The 22,912-nt window shown below is 46.8% G+C and overlaps 1 protein-coding gene across 3 annotated transcripts in view; it reads left to right on the forward strand.

The window, feature by feature from the left end:
- The first annotated feature begins 229 nt into the window (after positions 1 to 229).
- The window catches only part of SFMBT1 (Scm like with four mbt domains 1), an 82,919-nt gene continuing 60,236 nt past the window's right edge, over positions 230 to 22,912 (forward strand). The window contains exon 1 of one of the 3 annotated variants that reach the window (XM_080606417.1): positions 230 to 312. The gene's annotated coding sequence lies outside the window, so the exon portion shown is untranslated. Of the gene's footprint in view, positions 313 to 8,866; positions 9,021 to 9,823; position 22,912 lie in introns of those variants that run through there. The other 2 variants (XM_080606418.1, XM_080606419.1) reach the window with 2 other exon arrangements.

Here is a 22,912-nt window from a genome sequence, read left to right on the forward strand (position 1 = left end):
CAATGGGTTTTGCCAGCTCCTCACTTACATAAACGGGCCAAACTTGTCTTGTGAGGTGCTCCTAAAAGTGTGTATGAAGCCCTTGTGCTAACATAAGGTTCCTCAGTTCTCATCTACTTCAAGACAGTAATTTTAGACTCTTTTGGGCTTTCTAGTAATAAAATCAGCCAGAGTAACACGCACCTGCAACTGTATTATTCTGTTTTCTCCTAACCAGGTACAGCATGTGCTGCAGCTGGTGAAGTTCCCTACAAGTGCTGCTCTGCTGTTGTATCTCAGCCCTGACCCATTCTCAGAGGTGCATCCGAAAAGGTTAGTTTATGCTTGGTAGGAATTTCAACCCCCTGGTTTCTGCTTTTTTATTTCTGTGCCTAAATTTTGACTCTGACCTCAGAGTCATATTGCTTAGATCTTAGAGTTTTTGCTGATGAGGCTGCAAGATGATATATACGTAAGCACTGCTGTTTATGTAGCTCAAGAATGCAGTTTGGTGTGGTCTGGCAAATTATCTAATATACTTGTTTAGATTGCTTAAAGGAACATAAATAAAGGCTCCATATATCTGCTTTAATCTATGCCCCTGAAACCCCAAATAAAACTGGTACTGATTGCCTGTGGAGAGTCAAGGTGGTAAATACACAAATACCAACTTTGGACCTGCACCTTTCTCAGACTGAGGACAAAAAATCAAATTGAAGTGAAGATAAAAGAGCTCAGGAGATATTTCAAAGGAAGACAATAAAAGAGAAAAGCTAGAAACTGACACTCACCAATAACAGGATTCTTAAAACCTCAAATTCGATAAACCCACAAACCAAAAGAAATTAAGCAGCCTTTGCTGCTTCATGTCGGCATGCTATGGGATTTTAACAAGATTCATAGGTATTAAAAAGTAATGGCATAAATTGGTTATTTAAAGTCAATATTGATTTGTTGCCAGATTCTGCATATCAACAATTGCACTTGAGTGACCATTTACTTTGCTCAGAAATAAATATTCCTGCTCAGCTGCGTGTGCTAGTTGGAAGAGAATCAGTTTTCACCACTGGCAAAGGGACAGGTTGTTATCTCAAGCCACATGGTTCATTGATTTATCAGTGGCGGTGTAAATACAGAAATTTATAGGGATGCTGTCATGATCATTTATTTAAAAGCTTTTTTTTTGGAAGAATGATGATAGTGGATTCCCAGTAAGAATGTGAGAGGCTTTCTGAGTATTTGGACTTATTAGTTGGTTGAGGTAAATTATCTCCATTTGATGTTTCTGGCTGGCAGAGTTAATTTATTTGTACAAAAGTATTTAATGATGCAGAGAGATTGTTATTGGTGGTTTAATTATTGTTTTGATCAGAGCTTCTGTATGGGTGGTAGTACGCTTAATAAGATAATCATACTTTTTCATCTGGTAATGAGTCTTTGGAGTATTCCCAGCACAGTTTTAAGTCTTAGTTGTTTTCCCGCTCTTGGTTTAATTTCTCTGTTTCATTTGGCTTGTATAATGAAACTAGATGTGCTGCTTTACTGTTGTTTATAATCTGTCTTCTTAATCTGGTCTTCTGTGCTCGGGCAGGGCTGATCAGGATTTTCTAAAACTACATAAACATGTCTAATTTGAGGGAAAAATCGCTTTGCCCTTGTATTGAAACAAATAAACTGGGTATTTGTTCTTAGGTAAATGACAATATTGCTTTTGCATAATCTTGTTGTGGTATCTAAACTGTACTTACAAAGAGCATGTTGCCTGCCCCTCTTTTCCATTCACATCTCTTAAAAAAACACGTTTCCACTGTCTCCTTGCAAATGCTAATTAGCATTGGCAAGATTATAGTCAAATTCAGCAAAATACTGACAATGCAGTCAGTATCCTGTAGTTAATCTTAGCAAGTGTATGCACCAACTGAAGGAAAGGGTTCTTCAGTATTCAGCATCAGTGGTAACTATCTTGCAGATGAGTTGACTTGAAATTGAAGCTGGAAAGTGTTCAAAAATGTTAGGAGAACCATAAACCAGCAAAGTTAGTGTCACATGGAAGGGCTCTGCTTTTCTACAGAGATGCATATTCCAGTTGTTACAGTGTCTTGTATGTTGAGTACTTATATACTCAACTTTTCTGTATGTTGTGACTATACTTGCTTTGCTTCTATTTAATTTTTTAGTCTGAGTTTATATGGCCTGGATTTTACTTGCTTTGAAGTCAATGTTGTTTCCGCTGTGGTGGTGTATGTACAGAGATGGCCCACACTGCAGAAACATGAGGGACACAAAGAAGCACATGGCATCTGAATATTGATGCATGCTGCTTGCCAGGTACCTAAAAAATTGTACTGGGAGTTAGGAAATTCCTCTTTCTCCTCTGGAATGTTCTCATCCTCTTGATGCTTGTAAAAAAGAAATGTAAACACTGACAGAGAAAACAGTCCTTCCATTTGTTTGCCTGTTGTGCTAGTATTACATGATAACTGAACACCTCACAGAAACTGGAGGAGTTATAAACCTTGTAGAAGTCCAAAGTGAACACCACACGGTGAAATCTTACCCTGTGTAATCAGTCTGTAATTAAAAATAAATCAAGAAAGCAAACTCAAGGACTTAAAGAGAAATGCAATCCGATTGTAATATTAGAATCTAAATCTATCCAGCCACTCCAGAAAGCCTGACCTGGTTATTTAAACTGTTTTACCCTTTCAGAGATAAAATGAAACAAATCTTTTCCACAACTTAATATTCTTCCAGCAAAAAGCCAATATTTTCTTAAGCACTTGTGAACTTTAGTTTCATGTGAGTACATTTCTTCTAGTGTGAGAGCAGTGCAGCCTTAACCATACCTTATGCATGACTGATGGAGTGGTCAAACGAAGCTGCCTGATGCTAGTGGCTATTCTTCATCAGTTTTTAATGCTTCACACTAGCTTACTTTATGGCACCGCCACCAACCCTAATCTGCACATACACAGTTTGTGCTGTGGTGTCCAAGAACATCTTTACGTCTCTTACTGCAGTCACTAAGTGTTTTGTAGGAATTCACACTTCTATCAGATAATTGGCAGCACTGTCATAGAGCTTAATACAGCAACAGCACTGGCACAGCAGTACATGTGCAGCACTTGGGTGATACATCCAGCTCCTTACTTGTACAACTTCAAAAGCGTCAGCTGAAATTGCAGAAGAATATTTTGCCTTTGACCAGAAACAAATCTGACTGCTTGTCGGCATGCAGTCAGTGTACGAAGCAAGCGACTGGAAGAGGTTCCTCCTGCACAGGAGCTGCGCAGCAGTACTGCACCGGTAATGTGCAGTAAGCATTACAAAGACTTGGGGATTGGAACAACCTACAGTAGCAGGATTCCCCTGAGTGCCAGGGGAAGTGCTCTCGGTCTGGGGTTACCTTCAGAGCTGGAGATGACTTTTCTTTAGGTCCTTGTTAGGATCTCTTTCGGACTGCTTTGTTTTTTTACCTGATGACATGTTTCACTTATGCCATCTCGGAGAGCTTCCAGAGGCAGCAGGTGATGAGAGGAGGCCAGCTAGCATTCTGGAGATTGACTAGAAGGGACTGCAAGGAACTAGAGTGGAGGAACAGGGCTTGCTGTAGCTTCTTGTATTTTATTAGGTATCACAGACCTGTGGAGTTAGAAATAATTTCCTGGGGAAAGGTTATCAGCCACATCTGCCTGCAAGTAGCTTAGGGAAATCTGCAAGGTTACTTAAAATCTCTTCTCCCTAAACCTCCCAGGCTTTAGCCCGAGATCTTTTTCCTTCTTCTTTGTGACCTGTACAGCGTGTCCTACACCTGAAAAGTCTTCAGTTATGAAAAAAATGTGAAAAGATTGCAACTATCCTCATACCCAACAGAGGAAGTATGCGAGACCTTACCATGGGGAAGGTGCAAGATGGCATGGCACTGCTTTCGTATGGGTAGTATCTCATAATAGGGGCAACATTTTGGCATTATAATAAAACTTCCGAAGATAGCTTATGCTGGTAGACTGGAGGGAGAGAATATTTTTGCATTCCGCTTTGCAGAACAGCCGTTAAGCTACGTGAAAGCTTACGTGCTTTTATCTCCAGCTGTGTGCAGGGGGGGGCTTCAAAAAGGAGCAGGATTCCAGTTCGGACACACTGGACTCTCTTAAGGCTCAGCTTGAGGCTTGCATCACTTTGTAAGTTACTTGTTTCCTTTATGGGTAAAGGGTTACACTTTCTACCATTATTCAAGCTAGTCTAAATAGACTAAACAAAGGGGAAGGGAAAATTATGTATGTGAAAAGTGAACAGCATCATGGCAGGTAAAAGCCAGGTTTCTTTCATGAACTTGTTTTCCTTAACATAGTGAAAATGGATCTGTAGTGTTAAAACAAAACAAACAAACAAAAAAAACCAAACAACCCAAGTGAGGTGGAATGGATATTAATATGAAGTAATAAAAATTGGGAGTGTAGAGGTCAGATGAAATGAGAAGGAAGCAAAAACATAGATGGAAAAAGCAGCCAAGCATAAAAGAGCACGCCCAGAAGCTGAACTGGAGAAAAGGTAGAAGGTGGGGTCCCGTGCTACAGGGACCAGGTTACAGATGCTTTCTTCTGCTGCCAGCTGGGCATCTAACCAAAGACCATGTAGCCTTTTTTACCGCTGATGTAAAATGTCTGATAAGGGAGCTGCATGTGCCCTGAAACCTTGTTGTCCTGAGTCTGGAGTTGTGACACCAGAAGGCAGTCAGATGGGGAAGCAAAGGAACAGACCAAAGCCCTTGGATCTCAGCTTCTTCTTCCTTCCTGCAATTGAACCTGATCAGACATATCTACATGCCAATGAAATGCCTTTAAAAGAGAGCTGTCTTGAATATCTGAAGCAAAGGAAAATGCTGCCTCAAAAACCATTAACATCCCCAGTGCCCACAGCATAAGCTGTGAGCATCTGGCACCTGCTGCTAACTGGGGGAGCATCTTTTGAAAGGCCACTGAAGGAGGAGGACAGTCTGAGTTGCACTTAGCCCTGTGTGCCATCGGCATGCTTCTGCAACAGCAAACGGAGGAGTCCCAGTGGCTTTTCCCTTGCGTCTGTGCTACGGTTCCTCTGGGGATGAACAGATTGTCTGTCACAGGGCTGTCAGCTGAGCCTCTCACCAATTTTAACACCGACATAGTTTTCAGACTCTATAAAGTCTGAAAACAGGAAGAGCAAAGCAGAAGTCCAGGGATGTCGCTCAGTGACCCACAGAAGGTTATCTTCTGGGTTAGAATTCGTCTGGTTCATTGACCACAGAAACAGCAACTGCAAATACTTCATTTCCAGAAACGTATGTCTCTGGTTATTACCCCAAAAGTACACTCTGTATGTTGATGCCCACGGGAGCAGTGGAGAGCAATGAATATTAATAAGTCTTTGGCAATTTTTGTTCTGTAGCACGGTAGTAAAGTTCTGTATATTTTGGAATAAGACATGCAGCTCTAAGTTAACAGCTAAACACCTTCAGCAGCATTTGCAGAAAAAGTCCCTACACTTAGGGAAAACTTAATGAGTGCAAGCCACTGTGTCGAGCTCTGTGTGGAGTAGAAAGCTCAGTTAACAGGGCTTTGTCTCAGCTCCCCTTTGGGCATCCTGGGCCATGCTGCTCTTATGTTATGCCCCTGCATTTGGTTTCCTTCCCAAACACCTACTTTTACCCCATTAAGGGCTTGCGATGCAGGCAAGGATCATGAGGGGACCCAGGATTTCAGAAGCACTTTTGCCTTCGCCTTTAAGATACAAATAGTAATTCCACTAAGACCAGCATAGGGCACTCACGTGCATACTCTGTGCGTACTCATGTAGGCTCCATCTCACAATCTTTACCCGAACAAATCTTCCATTAAACTACAGGTAGAGACAAAAAGTGGTAATCAACTTGTAGCTAATTTGAATTTACGTATCTATAACTTAAACTATCATCTCTGGGTTTTGCTCTCGCAGACACTCGCGATGTTCCTGTAACTGAATTATTCCCATTCAGTGGATGGGAATGCTCAGCTACATTTGGGATACATTTGGGTACAAACACAGGACTGCAAAAACCCAGCGGTCCTGTTCTTAGCGCAGAGAGGTACGGCTTGAGCCTGCTGTCTGCGCACTCAGAAAGTTCATGGTAGTCGGAGGATCTTCTTGGCCCTTGCAGTCTCTAGGAGTGTGGTCCTAATTCATGTATCAAAACAAAGCCCAACTGAATGTTTCTCTGAATGGAGCAGAAACAGAAACCCCTGCTTAGGCAGCAGCTGGCTGACACTTACTCCTGATACTGATAGTCTAATGCTGTTCACACAGATTGAAAACTTAGTGTCAAAAAGGGTTTCCCTTAATGTTAGGGAACAACAGCAGGAAAAGGCAGTGTGCTGCTAACAAGGTATGTGACTTTACTGGCTCGGGTACTGAGGGTTTAGAGAAAATTTAGAATCCCTCTTTAACCACTTAATACAAACAAGAAAAATAAGTTTGGTGATTAGGAAGCTGATGATCTTTGAAGATGTGTGAAGCGCATGAAGTGTTCAGGTTTACCTTTGTTGTAGAAATGGTGTATCACAGTCTGCAGCAAAACCAAAACAAGTGCCAAGCAAAGGAAAAGGCTGTGGGAAAACAGCTGAACCACGGTGGTTCTTGGAGATCCGCCTGTTGCCAAAGAGGTAGTGTTGGTTCAAGAATGGGGCGTACTCAGGAATGTGGGTAACGTGTGCTGGGAAGTCTGGTGCAGGCTTGGACCAGACTGCTGGGGGCACTTTTTCTGCATTTCTGACATGGCAAAAGGTGTGGATGGGTTGCACAGAGAGTGAGCGAGCTTCCGTGTAAGAGGGGAGACCTCTGAGGAGGCTGATGCTAAACGAGCTTAAAACAATTTTTAAGGATGCCAATTTTTAAGGCATGGCATCACCTTAAATAGTGCTAGCACAATTGCTGAAGATGATCTATTGCCTGGAGTACCAGAAATGGGATGGAATATAATAGCAAGAAGTCATGCACTTAAAGATTAATTAGAATAACTGCGAGTAAGCTTGGAGGTTCATCAACTGTGAGATTACGAGGAGAGGAGTGCGGGTATGTTATTGGTTGTAGGATAACTAAGATGCCACTGTAATGCGGTCTTAAAAATGCTAATGTATTCCGGGATGCATCGAGTGAGGTGTTTTCAGTAGACGGCGAGGTATTAATATCAGTGTGCGAGGCAGTTGTTAAGACCTTGTTTAGAGCAGTGCGCACAGGGCAGAAGGTGTAGAGGACACTGGAAGAATGGAAAATGTATTTAGAGAGAAGATTAAAAACACAGCCGAAAGGTTGAGGGATGATGATCTAATTGCTATTTATAGGGACATTTTAGGTAAATATCAGAGGCACAGAATTATCATTTAATGTGAAGGGTAATACCGGTAAAGATCAAACGGCTATAAATCGGTAACGAATACATTTAGGGTGGAAATTAGAAAGTTGCTAGTTTGTCACAAGAGCGGATGCCAGAAAAGCCTTGAAGATGAAGGCAGGGCAGCTGGGCTGCGTGCGGGCAGCCTGGCCACGTCCTCCGGCAGGGCAGGGACACGGCGCTGGGCGCCGAGCGCTGGCCCTGCCCCGAAGGGCTCCCGCTGAGCGCACCGCGGGCTGCGAGCTGCCGTGCGCTGCCCCGCGTCTCAGGGCTCCGCTCACCGCCCAGCGGGGCCGGCAGGGCTGCTTTAACCTCCTGCCGTGCCTTTCTACCTCCTCCCGGTCGCCACGGAGGACGCAGAGCCGAACCAACCCGAAGCTGGCCAGCCGGAGGAGGCTGTGAGCGCTCCTGGGGCTGGCACCAGCTGACGGCACGGAGCGGCGGCGGGCGGCGGCTGAGCCCCGCGGCTGTCCCCTGCCCGCGCTGCCGGCAGCGCGCTCCTCTCGGCGGCCCTGCGCCTCCCCCGGGGCGCGCACCGAAGCCTCCTTTCCGGGATAACCGGAGCGCTTCGGGGTCCGCCGCCGGTGCGGGAACTTCGCGGCGCTTCCCCGCCGCCCGTCCCGCTGCCCCGGTCCCCGGGCGCGGCGCGGGCCACACCTGCCCGGCGCGGCTCGGCGGGGCCGGGAGCGGGGCTCCCTCCGGCGGCACGGCGAGGCCCCCCTCTAGCGGACGGCCCGGGCCCGGGGCTCCGCCGCTCCGCTGCCGGGCGGGGAGCGGCGCGTTGGGGCCGGGTGGCGGCGGGGCCGCGCCGGGCTCCTGCCGCCGGCTCCTGCGCGCTCCGCTCCGCTCCGCTCCGGCCGGGGTGCCAGCAACTGGTGGCCGGCACCGCGCGGGGCAGAACCCCGCGGGGGCGCGGCGGGCGGGCACGGCACCCGCAGCGGGCGGCACCCAGCCCGACTCGGCGGCGCGTCCCTGCCGCCGCTCCGCTCCGCTCCGCTCCCGCCGCCGGGCTCGGCCCCGCCGCTCCTTCCCCCGCCGTTGCCAGCCCGGTGCGCGGCGCCCGGCCGGCGGAGCGGCGCTGCACACGCAGGGCGCTTCCTTTTTCTTTCGCTTCGCTTCGCCCGGCCGGGCGGCGGGGGCGCGGGGCTCCGCCGGCAGGGAGAGCCGAGGCCCGCTCGGCCCCGCGGGGGGCCCCGGCGGGGGCGGGCTGGGGCTGGGGCCGGCGCCGCGCATCCCCGGAGCGCCCCGGGCCGCCGCCGGGCTGCGCCCCTGCCCCAGGCGGGGCCCGGTACCGGCGGCCGAGCCCTCGCCCGGCCCCGGCGCGGCGGGAGCAGGTGGCCGGGGGCAGGAGCCCGGGGCGGCGCGGCGGGGGCGGAGCCGGCGGCGAGCCCCGCGGGGCCGGGCGGGGAGCGGGGCTCGGCGGGCCGGGGGGGGGCGGGAGGGGCCGGCAGGGACCGGAGCGCCCGAAAAGCCGGGAGGGGAGGGGAGGGCGGAGGGGCGGCGGGGGGGGGGGGGGAACGGGGGGAGCAGCGGCGGGCGCATGCGCCGTGCCGGCCGTGCCATATTGGAATGAGGCGGTGAGCGGAGCGCCGGGAGCCCGAGCCCGGGGAGCGGCGGGGGCTGGAAAAACTCCCCGCAGGTGAGGCGGGGGGCGGCGGCGGGCAGGCGCGGGCGGAGCGGCCCCGGGCGCAGCTGCTGGCGGCGTTTTGCCGGCGGGGCGCGGGGCCCCCGGGGTTTTTCCGGGCTCCCGAAGTTTGGATGCGGGGAAAAAAAAAAAAAAAAAAAAAAAAAGGCGGCGAAGGAGGAGGAGGAGGAGGAGGAGGAGGGGAGGAGGGGAGAAGAGGCAGGCGGGGGCGCGCCGGGGCGCGATGCGCGGGGCCGCCGCCGCCTCCCCGCCGCGCAAGTGCCCGCGCGCAACTCTGCGCGCTCCCGCGGGGCCCCGCGGCGCGCCCGGCCCGAAGTTGCCCTCCCGGGCGGCCCCGCGGGAACTTGGCGGCCCCGGCTTGGGGGGGGGGGGGCGAGCTCCCCCCCCCCCAAAATGGCGGTGGGAGGGGACCTTCAAACCCCGCACCGCCCGCACCGCCCCGCACCCTGCCCTGCCCTGCCCCGCTCGGCGCGTCCCGCCCGCGGCTCCGCTCCGCGCTCCCCGCTCCCCGTCCGGCGGCCGCGCAGCGCTCGCTCGGGCCGGGCCGGGCCGGGCGGGCGGAGGGGGGCGGGCGCCGCCCCCGCACCGCACCCGCGGCTCTCCCGCAGCGCCTGCGCTGCCGCGGGGCCGGCATTGTGTGCGCGCCGCGCCCGGCGGCTCCTCGGCCGGCCCCGCAGCCTTTGTCTCCCGCGGAGCCGCTGCCCGCCGCCGCCGCACCTGAGGGCGGCCGCCGGCGACGCCGCCGGGGCGGCCGCCGAGGTCCCGGGGCCGGCCGGGGGCTCGCGGGCGGGAGCGGTGCTGGGCGCCCGGCGGGCGGCGGCGGGATGCCCGCCCGGCAGCACCCGGCAAGTTTCCGTCCGCGGCTCCTGCAAACTTGTCACTGAGGCTTCTGCCCCCCGGCCGCAGTGGAAATAATGAAAGGAGAAGGAAAACAACGCGGGCAGCGGATGGTGAATTCCCAACTCCGCTCACCGTTACGGTTCTGCAAGGCCCTCGCTTGGTCGGAAATAGGCCAGCGCCGCCTGGTTCACAGGCACGCACGTGTGCGTTAGCAGAGCAATTAGAGCTCCTTGCAGAAACTTGTTGCCGTTATAAAATGGCTTTGTACAGTAACCTTTACGCCTGACAGTTTTACCCGCTCCCACGGTAGAATCGGGGCGGGAGAGGTTTCGAAGCAAGAAGGCCTACCCACCTACCTACCTACCTACCTACCTGGCTGGCTCCTCGCTGCTCCCTCCTGCTCATGAGCTGGCCGCTGTCAGCAGCCCGGGAGGTTACCAGAGAAAACCTTCCCAGTGGGTAGAAGGGAAGGTGCGCCGGGCAAAAGTCATGCTGAAGAAGCTGAGCACCTCTCTTGTAACTTCAGAAATACCTGGGTTTTGCAACTCAGGGGTCACAGCAGATGTGGACTGGTCAGAAAGATCTGATTTGTAAGAGGAAAAAGTTGTCAGTGGGGAATGATCATGGTGTTGCTGGAGCGGGGGCTGTAACTTGCAGCACCCAGCAGGACAGAGTCCTGCTCTGGGTAAGGTCTGTGATTACTGCTTCAGAACAGCCAGCTTTCAGGGCCGAGTAAATCAATGATATAATAATGAAAATATATCAGCTAACTGTGGAAAAATGTGGGTTTCCTGTGTGGTGGTTGTTACAAGCATGGATTTTACAATTAAAAAAAGAGTAAGAAGGCATCTATCTATCTAAAGGATCATCTGTAGGAAGAAGACTTAGTGGGCTTCCTGCCTTCGGTTCAGCCATTTCCTCTTTTACTTTTGCTTTGCAAATTGTTGCTGTGATTGAAGGCTGAAGAGAATGAAATCTGGTTCTTCCCAGAACCATTATTAGTGGGAAAACGGTACCTGGGCAAGCCAGACAGCTGAATAAAACCAAGAGACCTCACTTTACCCTTTTTGTCAGTCGTACTTAAGGCTGAAGGTGGAAGAGTTGGGAGAATGGCTTGGCTTGTGTTTGGCTCCCTTTTCGGCTGGGCGCTTGCTTTGGGAGACTTGGGCAACCCCTGGGGTTAAAGCTGGCATGCACATTCTCCACGGGAGGCGGCAGCGTGAGATAGATAGCTGAGACACAGTGTCAGACCGTAGCGATTATTGATCTGCTTGGCTTTTCCTTTGCAGTTTTTTTCCCCTCTACTATTAATTTGCTAGTATCGAATTAACTTACCCGATTCTTTTACCTGGCAAATCTCCTGAGCGATTGCTGTGGGGGAGAGAAAGGTGTGTCAAGTGTAAGACTCACACGGTTTGCGTGCTGGGATCTTTAAATTCTGAACCTCTTCCACTGTCTTGTGGCAAAGATGTTAAGGAATACTGCAAAAACATCTTTGCCATAGCATGTTTCTGTACCAGGTTCTACCTTATGTAAGGGTTTTTCTGTGTGTGTTGTTCCACCGCAGACCTGTGACAACTCCAGAGCTAACCCTTTGTCGTGTGTACTTTTTGAATCCACTCTATTTATTTTAGCAAGTCACTTGAAGATCATTACCGTGCTTCCGTTTGCGAAGTTTGGCCATGGCACGGTGCTGCAGACATCAGCGCAGTCACTTATGCTGGCCGGACTTCAGTAATTGTGTTCGAGTGGTGCACTTCAGACACCTGGCAGCTTAATTACACGAACACATTGACAGTGAACTGACTCCTGTTAAATTCACTACTGCGTCTTGTAAGTGCAGGAGAAATTGAAATCTGGGAGGCATTTAGTAAGGGATGAGTTCTGGGGAGAGAGCTTTCAATACCTAAAAACACAGGTTTTGCACTACGTACCTTGTCCCTGCGTTAACGTGGTAGTCTTAGCATTACAGAATAGTCTTGGGATTCGGTTTCTTGACCTTTTAAATATGCAGTTCTGTTTCTTGTGGATTGATCAGCGACTGAAAACCACGTAGCCTACGTAAGTTACAAATGCTCTCTGGAACTACAGCACCTCTCTTTGGCGGTGTCCATCAGACGCGTCCTGCTCGATGTTCAGCAGACAGCATGCCTCGCCTCTGCTTTGGCAGCTTCGCGCAGCGATGCGTTGCCGCTGGTAGTGGAGTTGGCTTTGTGCCCATTTCCTGCTGCCTTTGGGACATGGTGTTCAGTTTTGGGGTCTCATAGCTTTAGATTTGAGGTGGGTGTTGTTTACTTCTAAAGTTTTTTTCGTTTGTTTTTTTTCCTCTCCCAAGATCATTGTCGTGTTTGAAATGTCAGAAGATGGAGTGTGGGGGGGGGGGGTTCATTTTTTTTGTTGTTGTTTTTATACAAATGCTCGCTGAAATTGTGCTGAAGGGGAATGTTGTGTTAATATGCAAGATCCTGAAAGGGAAATGTAACAGTTTGCATTCTCTAAATGTAGCAAAAATTGAAAATGAAAGTAAAATTTTATTCTAATTATATATTAATAACTTTTTACATTAAAAAAACTCATTAGTGTAATGGTGTTTTTCATGTAATTATATATTTTGATGAACTTTAATCAATAATTCTTTCCACTGCTCAATTTTCTTTATATGGATAAAGCCTATGAAAGAAGCATTAAGATGTTACTTATTGCTCATTTGATTTTAAAATGGTCTTGCTTCCTAGAGAACAGAATACTTTTTTGGGGAAAAAAAAAAAAGACTCAGTGCACGTTAAGACACATACACGTTTCATGTTAACTCTGTATCCATTCTGATTTTTCCTCCTTTTTCTTGGGCTTGCTGACTACCATTATGGTTTGGTGGTGACGATGGGAGAGGTCTTTATTATTATTATTATTATTATTGTTATATATATTTTTAATAACCTCATACCTTAGGGTGAGATTGTATTTCTGAAGTATACATAGTGAGAACTCGGCTGTAGAATTGAAGTACTGCAACATGAATTCTACGCCGCATTACTAATAGGGCATATCTTAGGGCAGTCAGTTGCCTGAGTATTTTCAGCGTTCTTCTATGAGAAGTGAGGGCATCAGTTTAGGCTGGAACAAGATATGCTGTGTATGAGTTGGGACTCTCCGGATAACTTTCCACTTCTCTGGGCAGTTAGTGTATTTTAACTAGCACAAAGCTGCTTAGTAGTTACAGAGCCCTAGGTGAATGCTTTAAAACCATGCTGAAGATGGAAAGCGCTGAGAGTTGGGGGAGCTCTCCGCTTGGTGTGCTGGGACAGTACTGCGTTATCACCCCGCACACTGGTGAGGAGCATTTTACTGGGAACTGTACAAACAAATGTGGCTCGTGAGCCACAGGGCTGACGAAGCTCTGCTCCCAAGGACTCTTTCTTCTTCTGTCTCCCCCTCTTTATCCTTTCTTAATTCCTCGGGATTCTCAGCAGTGTCTGTATTCATCTTTCTTTCACTGGAGAGCGTGATGTATAGTGTTTTGTTTTTTTCTTCTGAAAATAAGCATTCTGGTACAACACTTGCAGGACTTTAATCTCACTGAGACCCCTGCCCCTCTGTCATATTTAGTTTACTGATTCTGATGAAGAGCCATGAGAGGCTAGGTAGAAAATCGTACATGCAGGCACTTCAAATGACAAGCCTTGTTTCCTGGGGAAACCAGGTAAACAATAGTGTTAAAACCCGGAGTAAGAGGACTTCGTGTTTGCAGTAAAACTGTTGTCTCTTCTGGAGGTGCCTGGCTCCAGTACTAGGATTTCTGCTCTTCCAGGTTCTCTTTTTTATAATACAGGACAGTCTTAAATGACACTAACATCTTGCTGCACAGATGACTTCTGGTAAACAGCTCTTGACGACTAGGTTTTCCCTCACTTAATGGGGGTGGGAGCCCTGCATGGTTCGCTTGGGCATTTTTCACCCGTTCACAGTTGGCAACTGGACCCAGTTGCAGGCGCTTACAGGTCAGGTGAGTTGCTAGTTATGGAGTTAATCTGAACAATTTCTTGAGATTATGTGGACACTTAAAATGGGATTATTGTCCCTAGAGTCACCGTGAGGAGCAGCTTGCTGGTTTTCAAGGTCAATATTTACACTGCTGTGGCACTTCATTTACAGTGGTTTATTTGCTGTTACACTCGAGGACACTCCTCGCTACAGAAATGATCTCTTTCTTCAAATAGATGAGTTGGGAAGGAGACTAGTGGAATTTGATGCTATTTAAAAATGATGTGGCTATTCAACCAGCTTTGAGATTCTCTGCGAGTACTGAGGAGAGGTAGAGGAGATGTGTCTTGGATTTTTTTTTTATTATTTTTTTTAAAGAATAAATTCTGTGCAGGGCTGAGTGACCTCCTCTCCCATTTTGGCTGATTGAACTCGAGGGCCCTCAGCATACCTCGAGAGGTTCTCTGTCTTGTGGAATTGGGTCACTGGATGAAAGTAATGGTGGTGGGGGGGAACCCTGCAGGGTTTCACTGTTTGTCACTTAATCTTTTTCAAGGATGTAAAGGACTGGAGCTGTGATATTGAAGTAGATATCAAGTGAATTGGAGAAGATGAACTCCGTCTTGATGTATTTAGAGGCTGTAGTCTCTATTTCTTCTGGGGATGGGTGAGAGAAAGCCATAAATAGCACCTTCAGATTTGTCATTGTTTCCAGAAGAAGCCGATCAAGTCAGGAAGTGAATGCACTTCCCCTCTAATGCTGTTGTGCGCATTTATTACAAATGGCTCTGTGAGTCCTGTGGGTGTCTCGCCTCTCCGTACTGCAGTAGGTGATGCCCTGGCATTTGCTGCCTCTTTTTTGGTCTCTTGAATGGTGAGAATGTGTCTAAATGTAAGATTTTACCTTTTATTTGGGATTTTTTTTTTCCTATCTGTAGCTGGACTGAATGAAATACTTCTAGGAATCCCTGGCTTCTTGGGAATTGTGATAACGTGCACACACGTGCTGCTTGTATGTGCTGTCTGCTCAATGCATGGGGAGCTGTGGCCTCTGGTGTAAAAAGAAAAAAAATCATCTTGAAATCATAAAATGTATCTTAAGTCTAAGGAAATTCAAGTTACAGAATACTGTAAAGTCTTGTCTGAAACTAGGGTGGTTTATTTCTAAGTATCTTTCTCTCTTGTCAAGGCATATTTTCGTGAAGGGAGGCCGCCGCTGGCCCCTGTGCCCATTGACATCGCCCTGAGAGTGAGGAGGTGGTGCTGCAAAAGCTGCGGAGGTTCTAGGCAGGACCGAAAAATGCTATTGGAGCTCAATGATACACACAGACAGGCTTTCTCTCTCATGTGGATTAGTATTTATTTTTTTTCCCAGCATCTAGTTCCAAATACTCCCCAGATCGCGTGTTAAGTAGTAAACCAATCTAGTGGTGTTCTAATAGAAATGATGAGATCTGTCCAACACAATTCGTAAAGAAATGGCCGGGTAGAAAGCGCCTGGCAGGCGGGCAGGGTGAAGGCATGGGGTGCTCTCCGGCAGTTGGGTCAGCGGAGCTCGCTCACGTCACTCGCATAACGCACATCCTAAAAGAGAAATTATTGAAGAAAGCAGTGGTTTATTCTAGGATTAATTCTGCTCATTGCTGTTTTAAGTATTACCGTGAGAGTTAAACTAATGGCCCTAAGAAATAATGAAAGTGCAGGATCAGTCAGAAGTGTTACATATATGGCACTAATTGGCCAATTGAACAGAACTAATCAGCTCTTGTAAATGAATGTGACCATGGGCACAGGCATATGAAAATCTTCCCTGCTTTCAGGGGAAGTTTTCTCCATTGAATTTGCAAAACAAGACTTGATCAAGTTAGCAGCTAGGCTTCTCAGTCCAGCGGCTGAGAGGTTCTGGGGTGACCATGTTATGTCTTCAGTTATTTGTCAAACTTCTTGCAGAGGTTTGAGGGAGTGGGGAGGAACTTAACTTTGAATTCCCACTGCTGTTGTGGCCAACTGTTACTCTTTGAACTTACTCTTGTGCAAACTGAAGCATGTATTTCTCACTCCTCTTAATGAAAAGCAGTGTTTTTGGGGAAGTGGTTTGGCTAAGTACTTGAATCCAACATTTACTGTGAAAATAAGCCAATTCTAGATAATTCCAGCCTAGCTGCAAGTGTAGAGGGATTATGGCCAACAGTTGGTTCATTTGGCTTTGTTTTCTCAACCAGTTCTTTAAGTAAGAGACAATGATTGTAAACGGAAAAAACTGGGAAGATGGCCTTTAATTCTTCCAGCCTGGGTACAGAATGGAGACGGGAAAATAATATCTGAAAGGACAAGGTGACAAGAAAAAAAAATCAACTTTTTAAATTGCAATTGCTATTTCTTGTTTTAAATCTTTATCTGTCTTAAATGGAAAACCAAAATACTGTTTTCTTTGTATCTGTGTTCTTTGTATATGTTTCTAAGGTGCGAATGTTACTTAGCTAAGTAAAATGAATGTGCAGTTTTTGTTACTAATTGTAGTCCAATTTCCATCTAAATGCATCTTGACATAAATTATAACTCTTAGAATTATCCAGTAAGAAATACAGAAATTACCTTTTTTATAGGAAAGGGAGAATTTTGTTCAAGTATTCAGGCTTAATCTTTTGCATTTTGACTTTGTTTCTGAACAGTGGTTGAATCTTACTGGGAACAATTTTTAGGTTCTTGAGAAATTGCAGCATTGCATAGTTTAATAGGCTTTTATTTAAAGCAATTCATGCTTCAGAAATGCCTTTCTTTTGTGCTGTTACGTAGATGGTGGCATCAAAACATGCTTTGTCAGTCTTGATCATTCTTAGACAGGAACGTGAATGATACATAATATAACAAAGCAATTAATGTAACAACTGCCTCTCAACTGCTGGAGGCATCTTCATGGAAAAAGAGCAGCACTGATGTTTCTAACTAGGTGTCTTTTCATACAGCTGCGTTACGCTGGTTGCAGTGGCCAGCCTGGGAGATTCTGGGAAACTAGCAGTGTATTTTTGGGTTTCAGAGACTAGTGGTGTATGAATTCTTTATTTTCTGCTCAAAAGGGAGAGATTTGTCTTACCACAATGCAAAAACTTTTTTTCTGACAAACTGCTCAGCAAAATCCACTTCAATGTGTTAAAATTACTAAGCCTTCCAAGGTCCTGCCTGAGTAGTGGGGCTTGAAAGAAAAACAGCAGCTTGATAGCTGTCGGAGGGGGCTGAGAAGGCTCTCTGTGCTGTGGGAGGACGAGTGCCTTCAAGTCTAGCTGAAGTTGCGATGAACTTTTACGTTCAATTGCCACAGCGTGTCAGATCAGTAGGACACCAAGCCCCGTGTCTCACCTCAGAAACCTTTTGAAATGAGGATAAGAAGCAGTGAAGGGTCCTTCTTGCAGTTGGTGACGCGGGCGTGTAGCTGTGTAGGAACCAGCGGTTTGACCTGCTCGCTGTCAGTTGGTCTAATCCTTTCCGAATCCACAGCTTCCTGTGATTATGAGTCTGCAGTTTGATTATGTACAGCGTGACAAGGTGCTGCAGTTTGTTTTCTGGTTCTTGTGGTAGGAGAAATAGTGAATAACCTTTCCTTATTCTTTTTTGTACTAGTTATGATTTTACACGGCTCTATTGTACCCTTCCTTAGTCACTTTGTAGAGCCCAAAGAAGGAAACGGTTTTATTGTGCAGAAGGCACCGAAGCCTATTCACGTCTTGTGCGTGTGTAGTGCTGGACTGGGCAGGACCTCTCCTTCAGGCTGTGGGTATTGTTTGGCGTAGCTGTAAAACTAAACTGCACATGGATCTCGGTTAATACCGACGTGCTGCAAGCCTCTGATCCTTCCCTTTGTGCATCTTCTAGTTGTGCGGTGGCTGTTTGGCACCAGGACTACGTGCTCTGTCAGGGTACAGGTGTGCTGGGGGTTTCCAGAATTGCAACACAAGGTTTTCTGTTTTCTTCTCCATTCCTTGGAGTTCTTAATGACCATGGAATTGATGTTCTGAGGGAATTACTCGTAACAATTCAAAATCTCGAGTTGCGGTTGCTAATGTAGATCTCAGTCTATAGGCAAGGTTATTTCTTTCTCCATGCATTATTATTCTAGCTTTAATTTCATCTTCAACTATACTTCTGCAGTTCTTAGCAATCAACATTTATTTTTCATCGCTTAAACAGTTCTCTGTTGTCTTAAAGCGCCTCACTTACTTTGTATTTCTGCACTTCTCCGCATCACAGGAAGAGAACTCAGGATAAACTCGTTAGTCCTCCCTGTATTGTGAAAAATGTCTTGGATTTCTGTCATTACCTCCCATCTTCATTATTGAAATTAAAATATAGGGCGATCTTCCAGAAAATGCTTCAGAATGATAGAAGTCTCTGTAGACAGCAGCAGGTTCTGGAAATACCGTGCTGTATCTGTGGGCTGCAGGCTTGGGGCGAGACATTTGCTTTCCTTAACTTGTGTTGAAGACAAGGAATGGGAGCTCAAGGTGCCACAGTTCTGATGGATTTTCTATTCTCTGCTTGGGTAGGTATTTCTGTACGCTGGCATGGGAAGCAGATGTCAGGAGCTGTGGGAAGATGGGTGTGAGGAGCTGGCCTTGGGGTTTATTTGGCCACAGATTCTTTCCCTGTTAATCTCTGGCCATTCACGCATGTATTTTGCAGGGGAGGAGAAGAAATAAAATCTTATAAAACTAAATTCTGTGCTTATAGCAGCGTTAATACTGAAAAAAAATGTTTCTGTATGCAGAAAGCTCTTAAGGTTCCAAGTTCTAGCAATTGCAGTGTACAACTCTTTTTTTTTTTAATTTCAGAAAGTTTTCATTTTGATAGCGGAGGATGTACAAAGCAGAAATGCTGATACCACTTCTTCAGTGTTCCTGTTCTGGTTCAGATCACTTTCTCACCTGAGGTGACCATTAAACTCGGTTTTGGCCTTAATGCCTGGGTTGTGGCATGTCCGTAATGAAACTGTTACTTCTTGCAGTTGTGAAAGGAGGTATCTTTGCCTAGATCTGCAGTACAGCATGTAGTATTGAATTCAACACTGAGCCTCTCGTCATTAAGAAAATCTCATTCTGAATTTCTCAGGGTTGTAAAGTGTTTTTAAACGCTGTTAATTCAGCTATGTACGCCAGGCTGCCACCCAGCCACCGAGCTGCGCATGGTGGTGTGAGTACGTCTGCAGTAACTGCTGAGGTTTGGCAGAGAGCAGACCGACGTCCCTGGTGTGGGAGACGAGATCGGCCGCTTTGGCCGTGCCTTGGGGAGCTCATTGCGTCTGGCACCTCCGTGGCTTGCACAGGAGAACATGGATTTTGCAATTAATCCATATCACATGGGAATATATTGCGATCCGAAATGTTCGTATCCCACATGAATTTCTGCTGTAAAAGGCAGGAAGCACGCTGGAAAGTTGAATCCAGCAGCATGACCAGTGGCTGAGCTGTGCGGGTTTTCTGTGGCCCTTTGACAGGTCCGTTTGTTCCCTCTTTGTACCTCGGCAGTTTTCTGTTCATTTTGTGCCTCTCTGCTTCGCTGCTTCTGGCCTTGCCCATCGCTGGTGAAGAAGAGCATGCTTTTCATCTTGCACATGTAGAAGACTGTTTGCACAACCACCAGAGCTAATGAAGTACCTCCCAAGCGTTCAGCTTGTCGTACTGCAGAGGTGCTGAGCCTGGGAAAGCTTTAAGGCGGCATTTCTTTCTAGGCCGGTTCTTCACTCAGTCTATGCGCCTGCTTTGCGTAGAGATTCGACAGAGCTGGACCTAAGTCATTTTTTAAATTCTCGTTACTCTTAAAAGTGTTCGTGGCAGTGCTTGTCTGCAATTTCCAGCTGGAGCTGAGGGAAGCACTTAGGTGTGAGGTGCTGTGATTTACATCCAGCGCTGCACTTCTGCTTTGTGCTTTACTAGCAGCTAAATACCTGTACGGGGCAAATCAAAACAGACTTCGGCTGTTAACCAAAGATAGTTTTTAAAAACAGGCAGCAAGCAATTTTTTCCCACATATGATCAAGAGCATATTTAAAAAGGAATCTCCCAGTGGAAGCGCATGATGACAACACATACCAGTATTTCTAGTGGTCCTAGCTCTTCAGAACTTGTGGGAGCCTACAGTTAGATACAGAGTATTGACCTGGGGAAAGAAAATCCAGGAGACTTCAGGAAAGGACATTTTAAGGTGGCATTTTCAGGAAGAGGGTATCGTTTGATTTTTCTGAGACACTTTTTATTACATCCTACTGTGAAATGAAGATTTTCTGATTTAATAATCACATCTAATGATTCCAAAGTAGAAATTGAATTTGAATGAAAATCTTATATCTCTTTGGTATTTAAATTTAATAACAGAAGTAACATTGCATGTGCCAGCAGAGTGATGCATGAAAAGAATCCATTGAAGTTTAGGAGGAGGAGGCTGCAAAAATAATAAAATGAAAAAATTTGTTTGGATTTTAAAACACATTTTACGACTGTAAACATTCCAGTGTCATCAGGATCAAGCTTCAAAATCATACTCCTAAAAATAGAGGAATCTTTTTTAGTTGCTCTCTGTCTTTTGAGCCCTTAGGCTTCGGTCTTGTTTATCTCTGTGTATGAACAGAAGTGCAAAAGAAGTCTTAAAATGAGAACAGATTTTCATGTAATTGCATCACTCCTGATGCTGGAGTAATAACAACATCATCAGTTCCTACGAGATATCCACTAAGACCCTGTGCTGTCACTGTTCTTAGGCCTTTAGGCCTGTTGTGATTTGAAATGTATATTGTCGAAAGCTGTTGTCTTGTATTTTCTTAAGCTTTCAGTTCTTTTTAAAGGGAGGAGCGGGAAGGAAGCATATAGGTTAATGTGCAGTAACAAAAGACAAGGCCATGTTTTTGTGACGTTGCCTGGAGAGGGAGAATTCCATCACTGAGCACAGCTCGTAATGCCCTAATTCCTATGTAGCAGCAAAGGAGAAGGGGGAGAGCTGTGTTCTGCCATCACAGTTTGGAAGTCCAAAGGGTGGTACGGTCTTCGTAGTGACCTAAAGGGAGCTTTAGCCAGTTAAAAGAGCATTTCACTGCATAAAGCAGAAACAGTTCACGAGCTGCAGTGGAAACAGGTGGCTTTCTGGGGACCAGTCAGAAGGTTTGAAGATGATGGTTGGTTAAAGATGTTCCAGGATCAAATGTGGGGACTTTGTGAGGATTGTTTGTGTTGATGCTTGAAGTTTCGCAGAATTAGTAAGTCCAGCAACACCTATGCTGGCTTCACAGTCAAGTGTGTGTGTTTTTTCTCAGTTTTCTAGATGTAAAATACCACATTTAAAGCTTTGTTGCTCTGAAATGTTTTCTCAGCCTGTTACGAAACTTAACTTACTCACTTTACAGAAAAGGCTCAGCTGCTGCTTTAACACCAAGTGTATTAAGTAATCCGGTCTGTACAGGATGAGAAATAACCGTATTTCTGTGCTTTTAGCCTCTTGTTACTGCTGTTTGGACATGATGATAAGAGATGTTCTGGCAGTGGAACTGAAGTAGTAGCTGAGATCTGCAGTGTAGGTAATGATGGCAGGAAAAGGGCTTTCTGTTCGCATTTGGAAAGTTAAGTGTCAGGGCATCAGTCAGGGAGGCGAGCGTGTTGGTGATGCAACGGTTGTGCCTTGCCTTGAAGCCAGCTTGTCTTAGTGAGGTTTGTTGGATCTTACACATAGAGCAAAGAGCAAGGTACGGTGACCTAATCTGGAATTTCAAATAGACTATAAATAAGTGCGTCCTGTCAATACACACCACTTGAACAGAAGTTTTCTAAGCCTTGAGCTCATTGATGGTTTTGGGATCCCTTCAGATGCAGAGAGGAATTTTTGGGGTTATCATTATAATATTCCTCGTTTAGATTCACATTTATTTCCACTGGAAATGTATTATGTATTTGCCAATCTGAACTGGAACTCCTTTAAAACAAAAAGCAAATTGGAAAGCAGTGGGAGGTCTCAGGACTCTGCGGCGAGAGGATTGAACTCTGCCATCCACAACCTCTTATGAATACAGTTAGCCTTCTAAAGATAAAGGAAAATTCAATTAAAAAGCATGAAGGAGGGTGAAGGGGTGTAATTAAAACACATAATGCTAAAAACAAAACGAACAGTGCTTTTTCGTGTTACACTTAAAGCAGGCTGCTTTCTGTGTGCAGTTGCTGTTGCTTAAGACTATTGATTTTGTTTCCTAGGGGAAACACTTTTTAAGAAGATGCTAAAAGAGTGATGTCTGTTGGTGTAAGTGGCAGTGGGATGCGACACAAACATTGCTCTGATGGGCAGCTCTGTGGAGAGTTTGCCTCTTCAGCTTGCTAGTTTTTCTTTGAAAAAAATGAAAGCAGAAAATGAAGTGCTCCTTCTGCTTTTGTCTCACGCTAGCAGCAGTTGTCCTACCAGGCAGAGGGTGAGTGCTTCAGGCAGCGGGAGAAACCAAAGGCAGCACAGGGGCAGCTTGTTCTCTCTCGGTTCATCTACGGCAGCGCTTGCTTCCCAGCGTTTAGTAGCTTGGACCCTGATTCGCAAAGCGTTTGGAGTCCAACTCCCATCAACGCTGGTGCCTAAGACCTTAGATAAGATGTGTGGCCTGAGGTCCACACTAGACTGGGAACCTCTCTTCAGTTCCGTGATAAAGGCTAACGCCGTGTAGTAGCAAATACACACCTGCTCCGTGGCGCTGTTTTGCTACTAATTCGCTGCTTGCTCTCACACGAATGGCAGGTGCTGGGTTAGAGCACCTGGTTCCCTGCTGGTGAAGCATCCCCTGGCTTGAGGTAAAGCGCTTCGTTATCACTGCTGTCTTTTAGGGTCAAAATACTCCGACGCTGTGTAGCGGGGTGAACTCGTACACACACACTGACCTGCCTGCTGCAGCTCTGTCGGAAATGAGCGCGTACGATGTGCGTGAGTGATTGACGCTGGCATGCGTTCCTTCTTCTGGATTTCAGACCTTCAAGAACAACAGCTGGTTTGACTTCACAAACATGGACGGTGTCTGATTTGATGGAGGGGATGAAGCTGTATGGAAGAAAAGG

The sequence above is a fragment of the Anser brachyrhynchus genome, assembly GCF_964034855.1.
Source record: "Anser brachyrhynchus genome assembly, chromosome: 10".
Classification (NCBI taxonomy): domain Eukaryota; kingdom Metazoa; phylum Chordata; class Aves; order Anseriformes; family Anatidae; genus Anser; species Anser brachyrhynchus.